At 35.4% G+C, this 26,649-nt stretch overlaps 1 long non-coding RNA gene across 1 annotated transcript in view; it reads right to left on the bottom strand.

Annotated features, from left to right (window-relative positions):
• Nucleotides 1–7,089: 7,089 nt before the first annotated feature.
• LOC113239340 overlaps nucleotides 7,090–26,649 on the bottom strand; it is a 53,967-nt gene continuing 34,407 nt past the window's right edge. The window contains exon 3 of the long non-coding RNA XR_003311179.1: nucleotides 7,090–7,137. This is a non-coding gene — a long non-coding RNA (uncharacterized LOC113239340). The remainder of the gene's footprint in view (nucleotides 7,138–26,649) is intronic.

The following is a 26,649-nucleotide window of genomic DNA, read 5'->3' as shown; positions in this document are numbered from 1 at the left end:
TCTCAACCCGAATCTGTGTAAATTAGCATTTTCCAATTTATCGCCTCTGTAACCATACGTGCGCATGTTGTTTATGGAAAATGTTATATATTTAAACTACGTTTATTAGAGTAGTTGAAAAATAATACTAACTAGACCGTTCAATGTATTCAATTAATAGCAGCAGAGCTCCATGTGAAAGAGTACGTCCAGGGAATTACTGCCACTTTCCCTATTTCTGCTGCAAAGCAGTAATGTGAGGGGTAAGGGCGCTGGTGAAATTACAGACACATGGGGCTTTCAACTTACGTATATGACGGGTGCAGTGGCAGTGCCCCTCATATCTTTGCGTTTAAAATCTCTGAACAGCACTACAACTGTTATGGACAGACGTGTCCTTTACCCTCGTTTATGGGAATAGATCTTATTTCGCTGATTCCAGATATGTTAATAACTCAATTTCGCTAAAAATATCGATTACGTTGTTTTTTAAGTTAAGAACGGTATCAAGTACATCAAACAATATTCTTGTTTATAAAATATACTTCATCTGTACAAAATTTTATCGAAAAAATTAATTGACTGTCTGAGAAACCCAAGGGCCGGCAGCTTCCTTGCCCAACGCATTAGCATAGCCATACAAAGGGGGCACCTGGCCGCGGGGACCAAATTTTATTCATATAATTTAAAAATCCTAGTTTTACTTTCTAGTAGTTAAGCTTTTATTGTCTTTTTTACCTTATCTGTATGTATATTATCTTAATTAAATACATATTCTTTAAAGTCGCTTGTTTACCTAATAAGATACGTACCAATATTAAATTAGACAGGATACCCTTAAGGTGTGAACGCACTGCAAGACAAAATGCCAACGATTAACGATGACATGCGACAAGATAGCGACAAGCGACTTATTAATAACATTAACTGGAGTTGATGATCAAATTAATTAAAATCAAACAATTTGAATACGACCCCCAAGGTGAAGGGGAGCAGCTGTGTTATTTTTGTTGATGAATGACATTTATTTTAGATGAGTTAAAACAAGACTAATGAAATGAATTAGTTTTTAGTTATTCCAATGTACAATTAATGCTGAATCATATTTAAGAACGCAAGTTTATTTCAATCGACTGCCGATCTGGTTGGCCTTACGGTTTGTAAGTGGGCGCTGGATGAGGTGGTCCCGATTCCAAGTAGAACTGCTATGGACAGACGTGTAGCTTACCATCAGGTGCACGACTTGTTCGTGCCGTCACTTGAAGTTGTAATAAAACCAATTTGGAAATAGACCTAGATTAGTACATAGTGGACTGGCTGTTCTAATGCCTCAGAATGAATTCCGTAGCTCTGGTGTACATAGTACGGGGAATTCCCTAGTTTGAGACTGGTAAGTGGTGTGACTGTCTGGCATATTGTTAGTATTAATCACGGCATACACAATCTATTAAAAAAAAAACAAATTAATATGAACCAATCCAGTTTTCTTTTTCCAAAACAAAATAAAAAGCTATGGTGTTAATAAAATAAAACCACACATCACTCCTAAGTAGCTTACGTAACATCACGTCATGTCACATTGAATAGTCAAAAACCTGTCAAAAGACACCGCCTGTACAATTGTAGCGTGCTCCATTAATCAGAAGCCGCTGAGGGTTGAAGACACTTAATCAAAGTATCACAATATGGCGACTATAATAGAAGTATGAATATTTATAAGAGAATTAGACGCGGCCGCGACACGGCGACAAGACGGCTGATTTGAGACGGTGTTGATGTACCTTAAAATTGTTCCCTTGAGCTGACACTTTTTTGCGGCGCTCTTTACTTAACACTGTGCTTTACGTTAACTCATTTCATGCTTCTAATTTAAGTATTAATGGGAAGTGAATTCAGTTTAACAATTCAATTGTACCTTTTTAAAAAAAATGCCTGCTTCAAATTCTAAAACGGCAAACCGGTGCACAAACAATAGAAATATGAATTAGTGTAACAAGTGTCCAAATCCTGGTTTAATAATATGACGTTGGTCATCCGATCCCTGGGATCAATTCACTAATCCCTGGACTAATAGCCGGGAGGGACAAGCTGACTTCATTTACCGGAACTATACCGACGTACATCATTTTAAACCTTAACATTCAGCTATAGAGTTTAAAACGGTATTGAAACTTACGGTTTTTCCCAAAATAATTTTTAGGGTGCCAGAAAGCATTTCCGTTGAAATGTGAAAGCATTTCGCTGTAAGATTATGATATTAGGAAATGTACAACAACTCGTAGTTATGGTTGTGTCGGAAACATTAAGTTTTATAGTTCGCGCAGTTTATCACAAAAAATCACAGCTACTCACGATTTTCAAAATTGCTTTTTTATTTCCTTTACTAAGTAATATTTATTTAAATCCCAAGTTACTAATATAATTCACATAGAGTTATACTTTAAATTAAAAATCGTTTAAACCTCTCGATTTACCGACGCATATCTTCAACCTTTCATTACCTCGAATAAATCTCCATCGAAAATTCCATTTTCACCTTGAGTTACTAACAAAAGGAATCTCCAAATTTTCTTATAAAGAGCAAATAAATTATTTCCACCCTACTAATTGGACCTTTAAAACCATTTTTTTTTTCACAGAAACAAAGGAATTTATGCAAAACACTCGACGCCGACAAATTAAAAGTGCGAAGGAAAAAAAATAAATGAATGCACCCAATACGCGTCCGTTTTAATTATGTCGAAGAAAGTTTAGATTAGTGTGGATAAGATAAGCAAAGGAAATCGGATGTATTAGCTTGACTTTTGGTAGATGTATCTTGTATGTACTTGGTAAAGATTCGAAAAGGTTTCCGCTACCGTGCAGCGCTGCGATTGAAGAGGATGTCTTCATCAATAGCAAATTTTACATAAAAAAATAAACACAAACGCTTGAGTCTTCGAATCCATTTAAGAGCGGAAATTCGTGGCCCATAGTTTTTATAGTGTATTTCATACACCTAAATCTGTAAAAAACGTTTGTCATCGCCGTACAACTGACAAATTTGTTAGTAAGATTAATGTACTAACATGGTAACTCCAGTCCATTAACCAAGTCTTGTTTATTTATTTTGGTTTTTTCTGTCATTCTTAATCTTTTTTTTATTGTGTCTGTCTTTCTTCATTTTCAGAATGGCACAAATTATGGTAATTAAGATTGCAATGTAACCGTTGACATCTTTTGTACGGGAAGTAGTGAACAACGGTCATCATGTACTGTTATATCCTGATGTCTGGCGAGGCTCTGACGAATCTATACACCTTAATTTTCAAGTGACCGAATCTATTGTTCGAAGAGCTTAAGGTTAAGTTAAAAAAAGGTTACTGACATCCTAATTTTTCTTTTGCTATAGTCAGGTAAAAAAGATTGAAATTTACTCATCGTATTTACCGTCTACAAAAGGCAAGTCCATATTAAATCCCACTTGGGGAAGTTCTCGTAGTCGCGAAATTAAAATGAACTCCAAGTAAAACTGCGTTATAATCGAGACAATAAATCTAACTTTCCTCTAGTTGTCGGTAAATAAATATCGCTTACATAGTGTATTGCCCGATCATCAATATCACTTGCTAGTATTGAAAAAGTCTATTTTTCTACTAATGTATGATCAAAGTACCTAATGTAAATAAATTAAATTACAGGTACCATTGATACAGTTCGCCTTATTTCAAAGAGAATAACTAATCGTCCTTAGATAAGCCATCTACGCACTCATTATCTTCTCATATGCATAAGCTACTCTTAAATTAATTAAATTTATTTTACTAGCTGCCCTTTATCCCACGCACTACTTCGTCTTGAGAATTATATTTAGGGATAGCTTTCTCCTATAGCCAAAAGTTTACAGTTCTCTACAGTCAGATGTTTCAGAGTTATAATACTATGTAACAAGTGTAGTATTTTTAAAATTGCAGTACTGTTTAGAGCAATGACAAAGTGCAATATAATATTATGAAACAGAATCTAATTAACTGCGTTGAAGCTTTACCAACATCAAGTATATAACTAGAAATAAAGACCAAATAAGAGCCATCCATCACTGGCATCTCATCAGGTACATGGGCCTTATATCACTTTTAAATATCAACTCTCGTTTGCGCTGAAATCACAAATTAGAAAACTGAAATAGTACAGAGCCAACAATTGATCTGTGTTCTCCGTATATTCGAAAAATATTCTATATTTATTGTAATAAAGATAATATCTCTAACAATGGGGGCTGTTCCATTCGGTGGTGAGGGAAAAACAGCAAAACATCTAATTACCTACAATACAAACGGAATCACATTTCATTGGTAATTAAACATTAAATATGTAAGTAATTTTGCAATTTTCGTCCATTATAGCAAAGCTCTAGTTAAACTGATCAATTTAAAGTGAAACCCGTCAATAATTTCGAATTCGGGTTGGTAAATCGGAGCGCAGTTGTTACAGTTGGTAATGATTTGGCAAAATAGTTTTCAAACAAATGAAAAGACATTTCGTCTCTATTTCTGGTTATATACTCGATATTTACCAACAACTATTATACCTTATAAATCACAATTACGACGTACAGCAGTTGTAGAATTAGAAATTGTTTGTTATAATAAATTCCACAGAATATCGGCGCCTTGCTTTCTCAAACTCGTATCTAAAATCACAAAGTTACTGAAATGCAAAAAATGGATTGTAGGTGTTCACAAATTTTGCAGGCTCATTTCACATCACATTTCCTTCATATTCACACACTAGCTTTTACCTATTCTTAAAGTAATGCATCCAAATTAACACCCTTGATAAGAAATTTAAAATAAATAGAAAGTTTTGCCATCTCCTGGATGATCACATTTTATAAGATACGAGTTTGAGAAAGTAAAGCATCGATATGGCAAACTCAAAACACATTAATGTTTCGGGAACTGTAGATTTTAGCAACTATTTTCAACCTCTACCAAAAATTTCAATAGTAGGTATGTTTAGTCTGTCCTCAGAGGCATCTTAGTTCAATTATTATTGTTAGCGTATTTGCAAAATACAAGAAAATACAAATGTACGCGGACAATTCCGTAAAAATAGATTATTTTCCTACTTACATATAACAATCGCGAAAACCTAAGAACTCGTTATTTACAAAGAGATTGGTTCGACCAATTTTCAACAGCTCCAATTCTGACACAATTTATATGGATAGATGATATATCAAATTATAGTTTTCGTTTTTTCGAGCCCTCTCTGCTGAATTCAGATAATTAAGGCACCAATTTGCAGTAGATAAGTAAGTATTAGTCGAAAAAAGTACGTTTAAAACAAAACAAAATAATCTGTCACGGCGCAGCTAAGCGCATCAAATATCTTACTACAAGCCTTTTCGAACCGATCCGAGGAAACGAAAGTGAAAAACATATTGTCCGTCACAAAGAAGAAATCTCATTCGTATGCTAATGCCTATAGAATAGGGGAACCGAGGCATTTTTCAACCTTTTCATTGGCACTTTGTGGGGACGCTCGCGTCAAAATTGTTGAGATTACGTAGGTCCCGCAAACGTGTACCGATCGCAAACCTAAGGTTTCTAGGATAAGTAAAGAAATTCATTTATAGATCCTGCTATATACATTCCCATGCTTATACATTTTCTATCGTAAATTCTACGAACATTGCATTGAGATTTATAATAAACCTGCTGCAACATCGGCTAGTATCGTCGATAAATCTCATAACACAATAGTATCGAGTAATTACGAGTTACCTAGTAAGGGACAATAATCGGAACTGTGCGATCGGATCGATTCGAAACATCCCGATGCATCGATGCCTTATTCGATGGTACTGCTTTATTGTTATTGTTTTAATCAATGTATTTGCATACGATAGTTAGTTATGGACCGAGAGAATTTGTAACTGGGGGCCCTTATAAGAGTTATGGCGCCGATATTCAAATTATGTTTATTAAAGTTTTTTTTTATGTCGTTTAAGTTTACTTATAAGTTACAATATAAATTACAACTCGGCGTACTAATGTCTGAGAGTAATTTGTACTCATATCGTAAAATGTCATTGAAATGTAAAAGCCAGACTTTGGTTCCAGGATTTTTTGTCATATCTCACTAATACACCCTCCAGATTTAGTAAGGCACATAGTAAGAGCATTATATCAAGAAAACTCATTTGGTGGGGCTGGCGTATCTAGCCAGGTGATTTTTCATGGAAACTGCCATAAAGCAGGGAAACTTCACCTAACTAGTACGCTGGTCACGTTCTGCCAAAGTGCGAAAAAGATGGTTGGTATTACCGGAGAAAATCCATAGGTGCGAGTGAGAAGCATTTTATTAAAATAGTTCACATGAAGTTTTTGTATCCAATGACGTTTGCGCTTTAATTGCGTTTTTTTATAAAAAAAATATGGCTGACGTCCCTTTAGCGGAGACAATGTATTGTATGCGGTACAGGCTGTAAACAAAGGTATACCACACAGCGCGGATGGATCTAATTTGTTCGGGCTTAGTCTGGAGTGGCGCTTTTTCATTATTTTCGTCCAGTGTCTTAAGCCAGGGCTTAGTGGACACACGAGCGGAATACTAAACAGACCCACTTGTTTTGGAATATTACTTTAAAAAGAAAGTGCTGTCTAAAGAGAAAATATAAACATATATAAATAACATTCTCCGCCAACGTTAATCAGTAACATTTACAAGGATATGTCGATCGGAATAACACGCATTGTTACATAACCCGACTCGAATAACCGACGTCAAATTACACGCTGCGATGGCGTAATTGTGATTGGATATTGTCTCTTTTTCCCTTTTCAATATTTAGCTCCTTTTTTTCACTCTTGACCCTTTGTTTCGTCCGTGAGAACACCCGATCGGAAATTACCATTTTTAGAGATTGGATTATCGGATACCTGGATATTTTGATTTTTTTAAATCGAGCGAAATCGATTCAGGATCAAAGAGTGATCTCGAATGTAGATTGGTTTAGAATATACACGTTTTGGGCGGTGTGATGCGGTGTTGTGTAAGGCTGTCGTAGTTACTACGGTATTTCAGGAATTTGTGTAGTTTATAAAGTTAGCGCATTCGACTCACCGACTGTTGACCGACGCCGCGTTGCCCACTCCATCGACAGACGGCTTTCTGAAACAATAAAAACTAACTTAAGAAATGCGTCCTTTCTAGATACTACACTATAGTTGCCCATCACATTTGACAAAAGGAATAGTTGGGCGATAAGCTCCTTGTAGCTTATTTTGTTCATGTTCAAGTTGCTTCTTTATTTATTTATTTTATATGTTTTATTTACTCAATAACAAGAATGTTATCGGTATTATGTGAACGGTATCTACCATGGCGTTATATCAATTTAAAAACACAACAACAAAATAAAAACAAAATCAACTATAATTAAAAACAAAATTTTAAAACAAAACATATTGTTACTAATCTAAACTTAAATTATTAATATCACTAGAATCAATCCTGTTTTCTCTCTAGCATTTCTTGTGTGTTATTTTTTAAAGAATTATGTCTTATTTCTTATGCATTAAAATAATGGACAGAGTGCAAGGAATAGCTCTTTATTTTTCTATTGCCAATCTATTTCACCGATTTAATTAAAATTTTACCATATCTTGTACTCTATAGAACTCCTTATTCAAATACTTACAGCCAGTATGGATCCGCCAAGCCCGTTGTGTGAGTACTGTAATGACTCGCGCCTAAATGGTATGGACTACAGAAATTTACCATTGGAACCGCGTACATTGCACTATATTTATTTTTACTGTTTATGACCTGACGTGAAATTTGTGTTAATAAATTATAAACACCAGATACCAGAGTCTTAATAGCCTAATCAATTTTGTACAACAGATGATATTCTCCTCTCGCATCTAAAACCCTAAAGTATTCATCTGCAAAAAAAAAGTGCCAACTACTTTCATTATTATTAACTAAAATACATTTCAAACAAAATACAATTTCTAGAACGTCTAATTTTACAAACTAGTTCTAATACCACGTCGGAAAAGAAGTTTCATGGAGTTGACTTATCGTTACCGCCTTGTCCTTATTAGAAAAACCATTCCATTCATTTCAAAGCATTCGTTCTTCCTCTATCCGTACAAAACTACAAACAAAGTTCATAACATAAGTAAGCTAAAGTAGCCCAATCAGAGCCTACAAAAACATCGCATTCCAAATTTAAAATCCACCGCGACCGTCTCTAAATACTCTTATGGTCCCGTTTCTATGTTCCTTAAGTGAATACCGTAAGATTGAAATTTCTGTGATTAAAAAGGTTGTATTGTTAAACGGAGTATACTTAGAGTTGACAGAAAAGCCGACGAGACTCGATCGGACCCGAGTCGAATCGCACAACGGTTCCACTTAGTGACCCACAGATGTCGTTAGCGCCCGCTGCGCTTGTTCCGCGCAACATGCAGAGTTTCGAAATTGGAACATTCTGATTTCAAAATTTGATTTTTGTAATGAACTTTTACCGCTACGTATAAGTAAAAGTGTAAAGTGCTTCTTGAAATAGCACATACTAATGTAGATGTGAAGTGATGTTGGGACTTTTGTGTTACTTACAATTTTCGCCCAAAGTTTCTTGTATGTAAACACCCATCTATTATTACAGCCCTTACGAGTCACACATAATTCGCAAATAAATATAATATTATTATAACACACTGTGTAATATTCGTTATTAAATGGTGCATTATTTCCACTTCTTCTATAATGTCTTGACTCTACTTTGACACCCAACCTATAAACAATAAGTAATAATACGTAATTAACAGCGAAGAAAAACATTTAAATTAACACTTATAGGAAATGAGCAAATGTACCTTTTTACCTATTTATGTTGATTATCCACACTTCGTGAAGTTCAGCTTTGATATGGGACTTTTGTATTACTCACGATTTACGCCTAAAGCTTCTTGGTACTTAATTTAGTACCTACCTACTTTTTAACAGCCTTTGTATGCCACATATAATTTTTGCTAACTATGTGTTTACTACAAGTTGATATTTCATTATAGGTAGATTTCCAATTCCTCATCATTGACGTTAGATTTTTATTAGCAAGATTTTAAAGTAATTAATTTAGATATTATAGAAGTTATTTATTTCTTTTGACCCTTGAACATCATTTGATTAATTTTGTCTCAAAATTTGTAAATAAAATGTAAATTATTTAGTCGAACGATCAAAAAGCATAAATCCAACTAAACGACCAAATAACATACCGATTACAAATCGATCTACCCGTGGGCAATCATATCGATTTACTTTCGTCCGATTCGATCCCGATCTGTTCGATTGTCGACGGAACTCGCGGCATTTCAAAACGCACCCGCGGCGACATTCGTCATGGAATCGCTACCGGCCATTACTTTTTTACAACAACCCACTTTACATAACCAGCTCAAAATACCTCGACAACAATAAATAAACGACTATTTAAAAAATCCTCCGTAAGTAACGGAGTCCATAAGTGCTCGTACATACTACTAACATGCAAACATTAACCAATTTAAAAACGAAACCGAACGCGGTCGGTATAACAACACAAAATGTTTTTTCTAGGTACTCGTTCAATGAAATTAATGCACATTACAATGCGTTATGTCCCCAAAATTATTTACGCAATCAACTCATCAGTACAAAATGTCTTCATGTAAAGTTCGCTGGCATCCAAACAAAAACATTGAGAACTCCCACATCGAGTTTCCAAGAAAACTGCTCAAAACGTCAAATTCCGCATTAAACCGAATAAGGACAGCGAATGATTAATCCAAACTTTGCGAATAATGACCGATCACTAAATAAATTTTCTTGTCATGAGACATGGAAAATAAAAATAAATAATTTGTGATTACGAATATTTTAAAATGCGTGCGAAAAAAATTCACAACCATAAACAGTCGTTTTTAAAACTTCACAACTAACAAAGTGCAACTTTCAACAATTCGCCAACATTAGCAAACTCGTTACCAAACCTAGTGAAGTGAGATTGAATAGTCAACAAAACAAAACTACACTGGTCAGTAAGTTTCGGAATGAAATTCAAACTTTCGAATTGGGAACGCGTAGGCCTGCGCTCGTCGCGGCGCGCCACGTGTTAGTGCGGTGACATTGCACGCCCCCGGAAAATTCGCAAGTTCCCCTTGCACTGTTTTATTTACGCAACACATTCGCATGGTATGATCTGTGCATGTATGGGTGGTGATCCCTAATCAAATAACAATCTGTAATAGAGGGCTTCTCTAATGATTCATTAATTCCTTGCAGAAATGTTATCAGTCCTGACTTTTGTCGCAAATCGGTCATTGTTTTGCGACGTTTTTGAAACGTATAACGCGATGCAAGGCGCTGATGACTTTTGTGATCAAACGCTTATGATCTTTACTGATATTCGTAAGAGATACTATGGTAGTGTTGGTATGATAGAAAACTTGACAGTATTGTATATAACAAACACAAATCAACACTAATGTAATGTGAAAAATAACAATGGAGGTTACACAATATTAATATTTTACACAATTCCGCATATTTTGTCTTTATTTGTTTTCTTCTTTTTTGTTTCCGGTAGCAATAATCGGAGCGAAGGTCCAAGAGAAAGCATTCCCCTCACAAACATCGAATATTTTCCCAATATAGGGGTAATATGACAGAACACTGGCAACATCGCGTGAATAATAAATATAATGTTTTGGGGACACACGCCTCGGGTACTGTCAATTATTTATAGGCAAATTATGTAAGTGACTTAGGTGTTTCGCGGAAGAAAAAATCTTCAGAATTGTTTTATCCGTACTAATATTATAAATGCAAACTATGAAAATATAATATATATAATACGGTATATATAGTATATATGAATTACTTTTCAACTATACTCTCTCGAATTACTTTTCAACGCAGACGAAATCTCGGTCACTAGCTAGTATTTTCTATAGGATTTTCCAATTGGTATTTCATAAGGAAGAGACGACGCGTAAACATAATTCTAAATTGCATAACAGCCACCTCGAAAATAACGAAGGTGGAATTCAATAATTTTACCAAATAAAGCTACACAGAAAATATTTGATCTGACAAAGAAATTGATACAGTCGAGTACAAATTATTGTATTATTTTTATGCGGGCCTTTTAAGGCCTTTTATATCAAAATGTCATTGAAAACAATTTTTAGTAACAAAAATTTCTAAACGTAATCACAGAATAAAATTCAGTAGCTCGCGATTGCAAACTGTGTTTGACCTGCTCAAGTTTACAGGAAAATATTTTAATTTTTACGCGCATTGACTAAAGTAACAACCAGTTATTGTCATTTACAATTATCTTGAATACCACTTATTGATAGAAATAATAAATTGTACGTTACATAGCCCAACCTTTTATTAAAGCTTTAATTGGAATATGAATTTTATGTCTTAGTTATCTTTAGAAAATTAGGACACGTGAATAGCAAACCACTAAAATTAACCAAACAGATATATATACAAAACCCTAACTCAAACAGTGGAGGCGCAGATATAGAATAAAATTTCTGAATTTCGGAAGAAGCCAACGTGAATACCACAATGTTTTACTGCCATCATATTGAATTATTTTTTGTGAAATTACTTCACTAGTTTGTTATAATTATTAATACAAAATTCCTTCGATCCGGCTGGAAAATGTATTTCAAACAACACTGAAACTTTGCAAATGCAGGGAGGTGCTTACAGTCAGAAAGGTATATATCCTGTTAACAGTTTTACGACTAGACAAATTAAATAAGCATAAGTTAAATAAGCAGCTACAAATATGTCAATTATACTTACGTAAATGTAAAGAAAATCCATTGAAGTGACTCTTGATTATAAGTTACAATGATCCAGAAACGCTTGAAATACACCTCTTTCTTACCTTAAAAATCTAGGGTTCAAAAATCTAAAATTTAGAATAAGCATACTCAATGTGCTTATTAAAAGTATATTTAATTTAAGGAAAAACCGGGCGCTCGTGACACAATTATTTAAGTACTTAATGGGTTTATCCCAACCTCTGTTTGTTACTTATGCCGACTGCATTCTGATTTTTTTTTTAATAAGCAAGATAATTCTTAAGATCCTTATATAGCATAGTAGATAATCCAAAAGTAGTAAGGATAATGCTAGAAGACGGTAATAGTAGTGTTTACGTACTTTTCTGTTTTAAATATTTAAATATTGACCGACTAAATGTGTTGTAAGCGACTGTACTGGTAATGCTAATCACCCACTTAACCGGAACGTATGCAAATTGATATCGATATAGGGCCCATGAAATTATGATTTTTTGCTGTTAAGTAATACATTATCCGAGTAAATATCTCGAGCGGCTGCCGACGGGCAAGCGATTGCGATCGGGGCGCGAACGGCTCCAACGGGGTACCAGGATACGGTGAGCCATGCTTAATGTTAAACAACATGTCAAAATTAACTGGAGAAAAATGTACCCTACGTCACTTACACTAAAAATGACTATCTTTTTGCTTAACAAGTTGCTAAGTGTACCAGAAACGTACTGAGCCAAGGCCGGTTTGTGTCCTCTCGGCCACACATCAAACTTACAAACCGCCACTTTCAATTTTAAGTTTGTTAGTACTAAGTTTATTACTATACTGCAGTGGCACTATGTACGCAGGCTGGTAAAATCATTTTGTTCACATCACTACTCTTCTAACAAAAACTTTAAAACGATATAAACCTTCGTAGCTCGTTGGTTTTTAATGCCCGGCCAGTTGATGATAGATAAGTGAGAATTGAGTGGATAGCGATCCGCACCGGGAGACAAGATTCAGCTCTATGAGAAATCACTGTGCGCTGCACATTTCTTACTTGAAGAATAGCATCTAACTATATCACATAATGTGTAGTTCCGAAATGCCTAAATAAACTTCACTCAAATGCTCTCAAAAGATATTTTTAACAAATGTTTAAATAAAGCAATCAGATTACTGATTACTTACTTACTTAACTTTTCTAGTCAGAATTATATGCATTCCAATCATCCGCGCTTTCTTCTTAGGACAACAAAATCAATGGTCTTTTAAAACCTTTTCAAATGGAAACCTATAAATATTCAATAAACAGGAAGAAAATAATTCATACCTCTTAATTTGATAATTACCACTTCTTCGTCTTTAAATAGTATCGTGGTTCTTACATTCAAAGCTGACGATACTACTGCGCATCCACATACGTTTGTCGAGGCTTATACTTCCGAAGCTCTATCAACCATGAAAGTAAATAACGACTCTGTTCTCAGCTTCATCAAGGGACAACAATTACTCGCTGCTATTTTCGCTATTCGAATAGTGCTGAATACTAACACTCGTGGAATTTATCACCTGCGTCTCAATGGGTATACGTCTTTGTTTTGGAGGAAAATCAGGTAACATTCCAAAACACCCGAACACAATATAGAGTGAAAAAACCACAGGCCGTCTTCCTTCAATCACTTACCTCCAAAGTTTCGTCGAACAAAAGTCAGAGATAATGCAATAGTAATACCCGCGCCTGCTTTACTGCCGCCGTGGGATCTCGCGCTCATAAAACTAGGGTGCGTCTAATGAGGATTTATGCACAAAGAGAGACGTATGCGCCAGGGAAGTCAAACTTTTACACGGGGTTTTAATAACACTTCTCTAGTGACACAATACTTTGATTTGCTTGAAAATACTCATCTACTAGGTAAAAAGCATAAAACTTATCAGTATTGTTTTTAAATGCATTTTTATAATTTTAATGGGCATCCCATTTGTCTTAGAGTGTCTGTAGGTTTTTTTTGTTCTATAAGCATTTATTTTTCAATGATTTCAAAATTTATATTTTATAACAATGTCTTCTAAAAGCAAATTAACAAAGGTTTATATGTATCCGTAATCTATCAGTAACGACCCTTCAGTTGGCAGCCTCTAACAACTCAATGCACTAAGTACAGTTCACCTTGCGATGATGCCGTGACATTCGACCCTTACTTTGTTTTATTTTTTATTTCAGCTTTTATTGTTTCGGGCTGATGTTTCAGAATAGGACCAAATGGAAATTGTGGGAAATAAACGTTACCGCTCTTTTAGTTTGGTGCTATTGGAGTAGCAAGAATACACAATGGTATCGAGGTTAAGAATAGGTGTGCATTTACAAAAAAAATGCTAATTATCACGGGACACTTACTGTACTACTCGTATATATACATATACATTTATTCTAGCAAACGTTATTATTACAGTACTAAGGTCCATGTTTTCTAATATACTCGTATCAACAATCTGCTATGTTTATTTCACTCGTAGTCATATATAACTTTATGTTTTTTTTGTATGTATGTTATGCGATAACTTGAACCGATTTTGATGATTCTTTTTTTGTTGGAAAGAGGGTACCTTAGTAGTAGTCTCATTTAAATTTGAACAAAATATTCCACCTCTGAGGGTGGCAAACTAGGGGATGAACCCGGTTTCGCGCACTTTCCGGTAACGGATGTCAATAAAACTTGGCAAATAGATGGAATTCCACGACCTTTTGAGGTCGGTTTTTTTAGTACTTTGTAGTGAGATTATTAATCATCAAGACACAAAGTCGCTCTTGTCGGTCGACACTCCAGTAAAACTGACTAAGTAACTAAGTATATAGCTATTTTGTAATGCGGTACAGCGCCCGCGCAGCGCTAGCACAATACACCGTAATTATCCGTCAATACCACAGAAATCGTACGGAATAAATATAAAATAAATGTGCTATACACCAAATTGCCCAAGACAAGGGTAAGAGCAGTTTCGCGGTTTTATTCCCCACTAAAAGTAATTTTAAAACTGCTATTCGAGGCGGATTTACATGTAATATCCTCTCTCTTAATACTTGGAAGATTTAGGACAACATTATGGGGTTCGGAGGCGGAATTTTGGGGAAAGGTAATGGTGTAGTGTTTGTGGCTGCACCTGACTAGCGCAAAACCACTGCATCAAATGTTTTGGCAACCTGAACTTTTAAATTGTATACAGTTGTACGATCCACCGCGATATTTGTTACACCATACGTTTGGTCATATCGCATCATATAGTTACTATAAAAGAAATAATATTAACATATTTTAACTCACGAAGCTAAAACTAAGCGGTATGAAAAAGAAAACTTGTATGTATTTCTGTAACCTATTAACACGTTCGTCACCGTGGTGGGTCAAAATGACCGGCATCTCATCAACCTATTGGGGCCGTGGGGGGTTAAAATGACCGGCACGGCGCACCTAACTTTGCGATGCTTCACGCCGCAGGTGGCAAACGCTATTTAGCCATTTAACATGACCGGCGCGGCCCTGATGAACTACTGTTGCCACTTGGTTTTTAGGATTTTTTGTAGCATACATACTTTTCTCGAATAAAAAAAATACTTTCATTTCAAAATAGATTTAAAAGTTACAAACTAAGCAAAAAAAAATGATCAATGTGAAATGTCAATCTCAAATGAAAGACGTAAGTCAGTTTTAGGTAAACATAGATCGAACATTACGTGTACATACTCTGCCCGGCGGCGTTGCGACCAATAATTATTGCGTTTAGGCCGCGCCCGGTTAAAATGCCCGGCTTTGAATATAATCCCAAACTAGAGCCAAATAATGAAATATCGAAAAAAATTATATACGTATACAAATTAGACCAAGAACAATCATATAAGCCAAAGTCATATTCTGAACATTTTTGAAAAATCTAGTCAGTGACGAACGTGTTAACTACTGCTTCCACCACCAACTTACAAATAATTTAATTATATTATATTAAAATGAAAAATTTATTATTGTAAATTATGTTGCGATGTATTAAATGTAAACAAAGCAAGAGCCATAAATAAAATTAGCATAATGCATCCGAACTTGAAGTTAACCTTAACTTGAGTGGTAAGTTAAACTCCATTTGCACTGAGAGGGTGTTAAAAACTATTTAAGAAAGTAACAAGTCGGGATTAGAAATCTCGCTTTACTTATTATGGTGGATTCATAGAGGTATAAAATCACACCACATACTCACAGTTAGATCTCATTGTTAATATGTAATTTGGTACTTAAATTACGGTTATTGATTAAGATTTTTAATTTAAATTAATATCAAAGTATTAATATGTGACAGCACTACACCAAAAGTATACCTATATTTGCGGTATATAGTCATGTAGAAATTACAATCATTATTATAAAGCAATAAAATACCAATTACAGTAAAGTCGCGTTATTTGAATATGATAATCCGCTTGTCTAATGGGCAGTTTATCATTGAGCAGGGACGTATGGACGGTTATTTATTCGAAGCCCTTAACCTAGCTGCGCCAGCGCCTAACGGGGGATATCAGTCACAATTTAAACAAAAATACGCTTCAGGATACCCTGACTGCGCACTCGCTTCTTTACCCTTACTGTATAGTTCGCACAAAAATAATTTAAAAAGTTAAGTAACACTTAAATAATACCTTAGATATCAATTGTTTTGATAGGAACAAGAATAGCATTGTACGTCATCACTATACTTTTAATTAAGTATCTATTATTAACTGTATACCTAATATTTTAAAATGTAATACAGCGAAAATTGTTATACTTCAGTAGAATATTACAAGTTAATATCTCGTGTTACATTTGCTAGCATTTTAGGTACTATACCAGATATAGAGTTAGGATTCTGGTGACAGAATTTTGCAAACGCTACCAGCTAGAAAGTAATAAGTCCGTAAAAATGTGCATACAATGCCTGCATTTGAAATGCAAAGCGCACGCATTCAGAGGTCGAAGCGGGCCGTCACTCACCGGCGCACCATTATATATCGCACTCCATGTCGACGGGCAATTGTCAATATATACGATAATATACACAATATTATCATAGAAAAAACAGATGGACTATCTTCTTAACAAATGTTGAAAGCTATAGTAATGGAAATAGTAAAGGAAACAACTAATAAAGAGTTGAGACAGCTGCACAAAGCAGAGAAGGCTTGTCAACATTGCCTGAATAACGTTGTTTACGACGATGTTTGCACAGTCGTTTGTTGGTGTTGTTTGCGTTGACAGTTCGTAGATAATCAGAGGGCCAAAGAATATAAGGGGGTTAGCCTCTTCCACATTGTTTTTCTGTTGTCAAGAAAGCCGCACTAGAAATGAAACTATCGATGATTTAACTTCTGATGCCAAACACTAAATGACGGAGCTTCATAAATTTCTGCGAATTTCAAAATATTTAAAAATCTTTTCTCGTCAATACAAACCTGTCGTATGTCAAAGTATTTAACGACCGCATAATTGTACAAACACGAAAAAAGTAATCATCAACATTAATAACAACCTTTTTGAAGTGTCGCTCATTGTCTGTTGGAGAGTTTGAAAGTGTCAATCGGCGCGTCTTAACGTTCCCAATCTGCATGTAAAGTATGAAGCATAATGGAAATTTACATTTATACAAAAACTTCTTTGTCCGCGTCGCCTGACTCAGATGTGGGGACAGTGTGAAAACCTCGGTCGTCGGCCTAAACAAGGATGTCGCTTGCGTTGCTGTCACCAATGTAGATATGTTACTAATACACATGTCTGGTTCATTACATAGTTATTTTACGCTTGTAGCCTGATCTTGTGCAATTGTAGTTTTCGTACAATCGTTTCTAAAAGATGACTGCACCTAGAATTCGAAAGTTCTGCGTACAGTATGCACGTTATCTTTCGAAGTCAGATTATTTTACCATCAGTTTAGTCGTATGAGAAAGTAATAAGCAAATGTAGTATTATCAACATGAACGTAAGTGGCCGCGGAACTAAACCATATCTTTCACTCGACTGTCCAGTTAATGACGCTCAGTTACAACACATAATGACAAATATTGCGAGACATAGCGCGCTAAGTGAAACCGTTTCTTGGTATTTGGATACGAAATTAGACAACTGACAAAACTAACAAAGAAAGTCAACAACGGGTTAACAAGTATCAAATTATAACATATAATAAAACACACTTATAAAAACTAATAACATCTATGTACCAAAGAGATAAACCCATGAAACTACTGAAAAAATGTTTTGGCAGTAATGAATAATGATGTACGAATAAATTTCTTTAAGGATAGATAATGTAGCGCCGCTTGACATATAAAAAAATCTTATCAATGTGACGTCAGCGTACGGTATTGCTTATATTCTCACGGGCGGGCAGGCGGGCTAGTAACTGGCGGACAGTCGTTAGCGAGCGGTAACAATGGCGGCATTTGCATCGCGTCCACTGCACACGATTGACCGACCCAGCAGGTGGATCTGTACAGAGCTGTACATCGAACTATTTCATACTCGTTATTATTATCATCTAGCTCGTGTCATTTTTTAACAAAAAAATTATCAAAAAGCGAAAATAATGTTTGCCTTAGAACGATAGAGCTAAATATTCTTGTCCTCAGCTGACAAATCGTGACACAATAAGAAAGAAAGAAAGAAAATTGTTTATTACACGCATATAAACAAAACAACAAAGGAACAATAATAATAGTAACAACAATACAAAATTAATCTTTTAGGCCCTCGGAGAATCGAGACTCTAGAATAAATAATGATATAATAATAAAAGAAAAAGCGAGTCTAAAATAGATATAATAAAAATAAAAGAATTTGAAAAAATTAAACTTAAGCCATTGATACTGATTACTGAATTAAAACAATTGATAATGTATTACCTAATTCACCATCATGCGTGTCGCGGCTGGTGCAATCGGGACTTGCTCAGCTTTAGCCACAATAGGCTTATTTAAACAGTTTCGTGGCGCTGATTCAGTACATTCCCTATAATACTAAAGTCATTGATGTGAGGACAAAGCAGCTACACTGAAATGTTGCTGGGCATATCACGTAGCAAAAGAGACCCCTGGGTGTCTACAACATTATAATAGACCATTGGGTGGATACCAAAAGATGAGAAGAGAAATCGAAGTCGACGAATGAAGAGGCAAAGAGACGAATAGGATGAGTTCGATAGGAAACGAGATGGATATACCAATGACAGGCAAGAATGGAAACAGAGCAGTCTATAAAAAAGTAGTACTACACAAAGGTCGACCATTTTATGCTACTAATTACCTAATTGTAATTCGTAGAACTAATGAATAAAAATTAATAAAATAATTTTCAGGATAGGTAGATGTTTTAATTAAGTACTTAACGTTGTTACTTGGAAGTTTGAGCTAAAAATTTTTATGTTTCTAGTATTAATTAAGTAATTCTAAGTTTTTAATTTTGAGGTACACAACGCTGACGTGTTAGCATCAAATCCGTTAAAAGCCGGGATGGGCGTAAAAGCAACACTTAACAGTTCGATGATAACGATGCGCGTGCGCTTCAGTTCAATATAATTTATTTAAAGTACACAGTTTGTTAAAATATCGGACATCTTTCCTCGGATAGACAATGTCTTTCGAAGAACTGACTGACAACTGTACATCAGTTATTATACAGCGTGCTACAAAAATTTGCTGCGAAGGCTTTATATTTTTTACATCCGTAACGCATCATCGATTAAAATGACATGTTAGCTGTTGCGGTCATTCATAAAAATTCGTTATGTAAGTCAGATGTTAATTGGCTGAAGCTCCTAATCGCATTGTCAAAATTTCATGTTATAAATGTATGACCCGCCACGCATTATTTTCAAATGACTTCAAAAATGGACGAAGTTCTCAATTCAACTGCATTTTTTGTGTGTATGTTACGAGATTTGTGAACCAATTTCGATGATTCTTTTTTGTTGGAAGGGGTGTACCTCAATAATGGTCCCATTCACATTTGAAAAAAAAAATTCCATTTCTAAGGATGGCAAATTAGGGGATGCAATCGATTTATTGAATTTCACCCACTTGAAATCGGTTATCGCATGATTTCAATAAAACTTAGCACATAAATGCTTAATACCAATGTAAATAAAATGTTATGATGACCTAGAGCTGATCCAGATCAGCTCTAGGTCATGGATATTTTATTTTTATAATATCAAGTGACTGGACGAACTAGTCGTGTACCTAGTTTGGAACTTTAAGGTTACAATTGTTCCACGTGGAACTGAATACTTACATGGAACTACTGGGAATAAATGAACTACACGCCTGTCTATAACAGTAGTAATCTCACCAATAGTCTGATTTCGAACTGGGAAATTCCCTATACTATGAGTACCAGAACAACGGAATTCACCCTGGGGCACTTTCCAGAATACCCAGGTCAGTACCAATGTAGAAAAGTTAATTTCCCAATTTGGTCCTACCGAGAATCGAGCCCGGGACCTCCCCACCCATCGCCCACAGTATCTTTTACTGTGTTAAGCGACATGCAATGTCCATAACAAGTGCAGAGCTTTAAATCTCAAAGATCTGAGAGGCACTGCTACTACGCCTGTCACCCATAACATAAGTTGACAAGTTCCATGTACCTGTAATTTTACAATAGCAGACGGATGACAGGAACTTCTTCATAATGTACAAGCAGCTACTTTGTTATTGGGCTCATATGACTAGTTTTGACGAGGACTTCCATATGCATTTCAGTTATCGTTGAGAAGACCGCAATGACGAACACAGTGAAAATAAGCAAACTTTTGAGATCGGTTTTGTTTATAAAAAAGTTATAAGTATATATACAATACATTGCAAAATTACTTTATGTCTTTCAGAATGGTCTGCAAGTGTTTAAATTTCATATATGGTGTCCATGGTACAAATTTTTACTATATACAATTTTGCGAATCCTTGCTAAAAATTTTTAATAATAATAATAGTGGCGTGACGCTTCTAGCACAAATACAGAAGGCGGTCCTGCTCGATGCGATACATATTGTACGCCGGTTCTTGAATCTGAGTCCCTGACCTCGGCCGACTGTGCCGGGGAATACCGCCATAAAAATTATAAATTTACGTTTAGGCCATGGGAGAGGCGAGAGTGTAAAATAAATTATAATAATAACACACACACTCACTCCGCACAAAGGTAACCCCGTATCGCGGAAGCCACACCCAAACTTATGAGACAAATAAATGTAAACCATACAAATATTTCTCCCGGTCCGGAATCAACCCGGGACCTCTGCGTGGCAGACCAGCATGGAAACTGTTCGGCCACGGAGGCAATTACACAGTATACAATAATAAAAATATAATCCAAATATTGCTTACTAACTATACAAGTTGGCACACAACCGAAAAATATATATAACGAAGTTCTACATACGTCCTGTATAATCTACACGGTGGAAGACAAAGTCTAATTATGTATGTTGGCGATGTTGGTTACAAGCAGGTGCTTGTGTACAATGAAATTGTTCTGTAAGATTGACTTGACACCTCGCAAGTAGAAAAAATACTCGAATACTTTACGTACATACATTAATTTACTTTTGTTAGTGTAACAAAGTCAATATTTTCCGTACAAAATATATTTTTCATATACAGGCAGATGATTCCATTGCATGAAAACAAAAAATAAAGCCATCATTATCTTCATCTACCCTTACAGTCCCACTGCTAGCCACAGGCCTCTTCCAAAGACCCAAACTCACGAGAGAAATAAATGTAGACCATACAATTATTTCTCCCGGCCAGGGAATCGAACCCTGGACCTCTGCGCGGCAGACCAGATCGTCCGGCTACGGATGCAGTTAAGTTAGTTGGGGACTTCACACGTTTTGTAAGGGTTGAGACGCAGGTTTCATCACGATGTTTTGCTTCAAAAATGTACGCAATTTAGAAATTAATAATTGCCTATGTCAACAGTACCCCAAGCACGCATTTTTGATCAAATATAGCCTCTAGTGAAAAGGGACCCAATGTTCAGCTTCATGTGTCTATTTATGCCACTACAAGGAATTGAACAGGACACCTCTCAATTGAGAAACCTTTCTCGAAATAAGCTTACACCTCTTGTCAATTAGACTAGTATAATGTTTTTTTTTAATTATGAACAAACATTCAGTCTTTCCAAATTATACGTAAGAGATAGATCTTTTTTCCAGAAGTATAATCTGCAGAGGATTTACTCTTAAATAATTATATATATTGTTACGGACAATTAGCCCGATCACTATGAATAGTGGCCGGTCTGTATTAATAATACGTGCATTAGGTTAGGTGAGGGAGACTGTCGTTGTAGTGTCTTTCATGGTGGTGCCCACAGACCACATGAGACGGCGGTCGCTGGTGGGTTCGCGGTAGTATGCATTTATCCATGAGGATAACTTAACCTAACCTAACGTAAAAAAGGTTATTGCCCACGAGTAGTAGGGAATTATTCACACTGCCCGGTCCAAGCGATAAATCGTACCTTAAGCTTGGCTTTATCAAATGGGCCACGGGCAATGAAACCAAACAAAATAACATACAATATTAATTTGGTCGACGGCATTGGTCATTATTCATAATGATCGATCCGTATTAACAATGTCTGACTAATCAAATTTCACGTAAAATACATAATCTCGACACGTATTTTTACAATATACAGTTATCAATCAGCGACAATAAAAATAAAATCTTCAATGTGTTAAATTAAACCCATGTCAAAAGTATCTAATCACACATGTACAAACAGTTGTACGTCGATTTTTCATTGTCTCTTATAGATCTTGATATTTTGCAATGTTAATGCTTATGTGTGAGAGATACTGAACAAATTACTTACTCTAATATTATGTAAAACCAATTGTAGCACTATTTGGATATTTTCATTCAGTCATAACCAGTATCAGTTTATTTGTTAAAATCTCATTCCGTCTAGTTGACGATGACGAACAGTGGTTTCGAAACAAAAGCCAGCTGCCTGTCGGAAAGCGCGTGCACGCAAAAACATTACTTCCAAAGCAAAGTGCAGCGGCCGGGCCGCGTAGTCGCGCTGCGAGTCTGCGATGCGATGTTGGGAATCCACGCCTGAGCAGCCCAAAAACAGGGAATGCAACAATGGACGGATAGTATCGGCTTATTTCGTTGTTTGTTCACTTCCACCACAGATTTTATAGAGGGTTTTAATTTTGATTAGTATAGTCGTAAGTAACGTCAATTTTTATACTTCTTACAAAAAAAGATTGATCATTTAAAAATCTATAGGTAAGCTTTTGTTGTTAAGTAAAGAAATTGTATCATTTATCTACTTATATGCTTTTAAAACTAAGTACCTACTTGTTTAAAGTAAATTCATTCTCTTAAAACAAGTAGGTACTTTCTAATGTAAATAATAGGGGTTTAAATATGAACTTGCCGATTTATTTTACTGGCCACTTTAAATTAAAATTAAACCTGTATGGTGTCCGATTTCAGAGTGAAACGTTTTTCACACGAAAAGTAAAACATGCTTAACTTAAAAAACATGATATTTGATTGTTCGACTTTCAATTGTTTTTACATTCAGCTTTTAACGTGAAGACCGATACAGCGAAAATCTGAGTACCTAATTTTCGAATACGAATTTCCACATGGAGTTAACGTAGCAGAAACTGTCAATGCTGTATTTGGAGAGGATACGGCATACGCAAATACGGCAAACGCCGGCAATACGGCAAATTACGACTTGAAGAAAGAACCACGAGGAAGACCAGTCACAAATGTAAATAACGTTGAATTGAAGGTAATGATGGAAGCCGATCCGTATCAAACTACCACGAAACGTCATGGTTTAATGTTAGCATACCCACAATATGACATATGGCGTTTGAATAATGACGACGGAACTCGCAGCAAAACAGCTTCACCGTTATTGCTCTATGATAACGCAACACCTCACACTGCTTGAGAAACAGTTTTACTACTACAAGACCTGCAGATATAAATTATCCATCATCCTACATATTCGTCGGACCTCGCCCCGACCGACTACCATTTTTTCCCGCAATTTGATTTTTTTTGTATGGAAATAAAATTCCCAGGAAGCAATACAAAAATCCCTTCACACAGCTGTGGAGTCCAGGTCTCCAGACTTCTATCGCAAAGGTTTAAATGACCTTCCGATTACATGGCATAAATGTATAGACAACAAGGGAAACATCTTTGATTAAACAAATATATTTATTCTTAAAAAAAATTGTTTTAATTTTTCAGTGCGAAACGGCAATTTCATACTTTAACCCCTAATATTATCACATAACATAAGTAGCTCTCCAATATTCCTTACCGTAATTATAGAATAGAAAAAAATCCACGAACACCTAGAAGCAATCAAATGTTTTGCGACATCGGGATAGTGCCTTTATTCTTCTTATTCGATTAATAGGTCCAGCTGTCCCGGCCAATAGAGACCATAACAAGCTGCTGCACGGCCATATACAATGGTATTAAAAGAATGAAGTTTCAAAGTATCTTATCCAGTAATTAACTGAAGGATACTGTGACAATTTTCTACAATCGTCGGAATGGACGACGCAAAGAGTCGTGCTATTTGAATGGATTGGAACTATTGCCTTATAAGTTACACATTTGTGTTACTAGGATGAAGAACGAGCAATCTTACTTTCGCTTAAGTGGAACCTTATACGCATGCTATATTTCACAACGACTACTAGAAAAAACTGAACTCGAACATTTTATTTCCGCATCAACGCGCTCGTGGATTACTTTTTTGTTTACCTTTATCAGTTTGGCAATTAACAATAACAACGTGAATATTACCACTAATCTCTTACCAATACCGACACCAAAGGTATCTCATTAAAATCATAAGGTACAGTTATCGAAAAACAACTATCGAACAAAATCGTCGGCAAAACAATGTACCTCATATACAATCAACTCATAATAAGCATATCGTGAGAAATTAATATAATTATTGACCCTTATGGTCCAAGCAAGCACATATCGGACAAGATCGATGGATATGTGCGACAGGAATAGCCAACAGTATCCATATGCCCCTGAGAGGGAAGGAAATATAAACGTGTTATTACGGTCAGCAAATTGGCGCGTTTATGTAAAATTCTCTCCGCTACACATCTGCGGACTTTATTTTTGAAATAATTGGTTGTGTCGAATTAACTTTTATGTCATATAAGTAGGTTTCTTAGTTTTACAATTAAGTATCGGATTCGATTGGTAGTAAGAATGAAATCACCTGCTATTACATAGATTAATCTCGTTTACACCGTCGTCGACTTGCTTGAACGAGTAATTAAAAAACTTATTTCAGGATGTACAAAATATACCATAATAAATTAAGCCAAGTTTATCTGCCAGCTTGGAACATCCATTAACAGCAATGTACGACTACAATATATCAAAAAGTTTTACACATTTTAATGCATAAAAATTTACTCAATTTGCTTTACAAAAAATATTTCGTTAAAATGCGTGTGCGCGTCAAAAACGCACGCCGCTGGAAGACAGATAGCGTCACCTGTGCAACCACTTCAGTAAATCAAAATGGCGAGTGCAGTGTCCTTTTCCGTCCAGAGTATTTCACAAACTCATGTCTCTTTCTACCATTTGATTATACCGCCGTCGGATCGCTTGCAGATTATGACTGCAACCCGCATTAATGTGTTTTGATTTATGTTTCAGTTACCAACTTAATAATACAGACACCAATTATAAATTATTTTTTAAAATTTTACGTTACGTGGGATTACTGCAACTAATTTTGCCTCCTTTCTGTTTCTCTTTCCAACGCACTTACTTTAACATGGCTTCAGTTTGCAATTTTAATTATTCCTACAAACGTCATGTAAAGTTACATAGTATACAGACATAAATAAATAAAATTAATTACTTCATAAGGACATCGTATCACTTCAACAGAATATGCAGCCACTTCGCTCCGTCTGGTATGGCTTTTCTTATGAGATAGCTCTAGACATAAAGGTCGTGTTCCACACATTTATGCTGAAACTGCGCTTTTTACACCTATAAAGAAATATTCTTGCCAGTTTACTAAGACCCCTACATAACGTTCATAAACTTAGAAAAACTATTTAATAACAAAAAATTAATAGATACACATGATTGCTAAAATTGTACATTCACACCAGCTGCGTAAAAGCTCGCATTATTTTAGTAATCGATTAAAGATACCGATGCTTGCGTCAATTAATGCCTTATAAAAGGTTATAAGTCTAAAAAATCGTTATTACAATATTAATTACAACGTCTAACCATCAATCATGATTAATGTTCAGCTGTTATATTAGCACTTGTTTTGCAGGAGCGTGTAATGCAACTTGATGCTTAAGATGAATAATTGCATTAGCTGTAAATTAGACCATAATTAACCAATTATGCGTCATTGCCCAGAAAGCGTTTATAGGACACATAAAAAGACAACCGTACTAACTACACTTCATTAATTAGAATTTTTTCTAGTAACTGAGTTTTTCACTACGTTTGTACGTTTTTAGTATTAAAACATCATTTTATAAAGGATTACTTGTGTCGTATAAACTTCCTAAAAGCCACGGCGAGAGTATTGTACAGTACCATTGTCGGTGGTCGCTGTTTTAAATTCAATTTAAAACTTAAAACCAAACATTTTTTTTAAATTTGAAAACAAGATCTAGGAAATGAAACTATTTTTCCGTATTTAAATCGCGTATATTTGTTTTTTCAAACAAACCGACGTTTCGGGCCCTA

Source organism: Hyposmocoma kahamanoa, unplaced genomic scaffold, assembly GCF_003589595.1.
Source record: "Hyposmocoma kahamanoa isolate Upper Pololo Valley unplaced genomic scaffold, ASM358959v1 99879, whole genome shotgun sequence".
Lineage (NCBI taxonomy): Eukaryota > Metazoa > Arthropoda > Insecta > Lepidoptera > Cosmopterigidae > Hyposmocoma > Hyposmocoma kahamanoa.
This window is presented reverse-complemented; position numbering and strand designations above follow the sequence as displayed.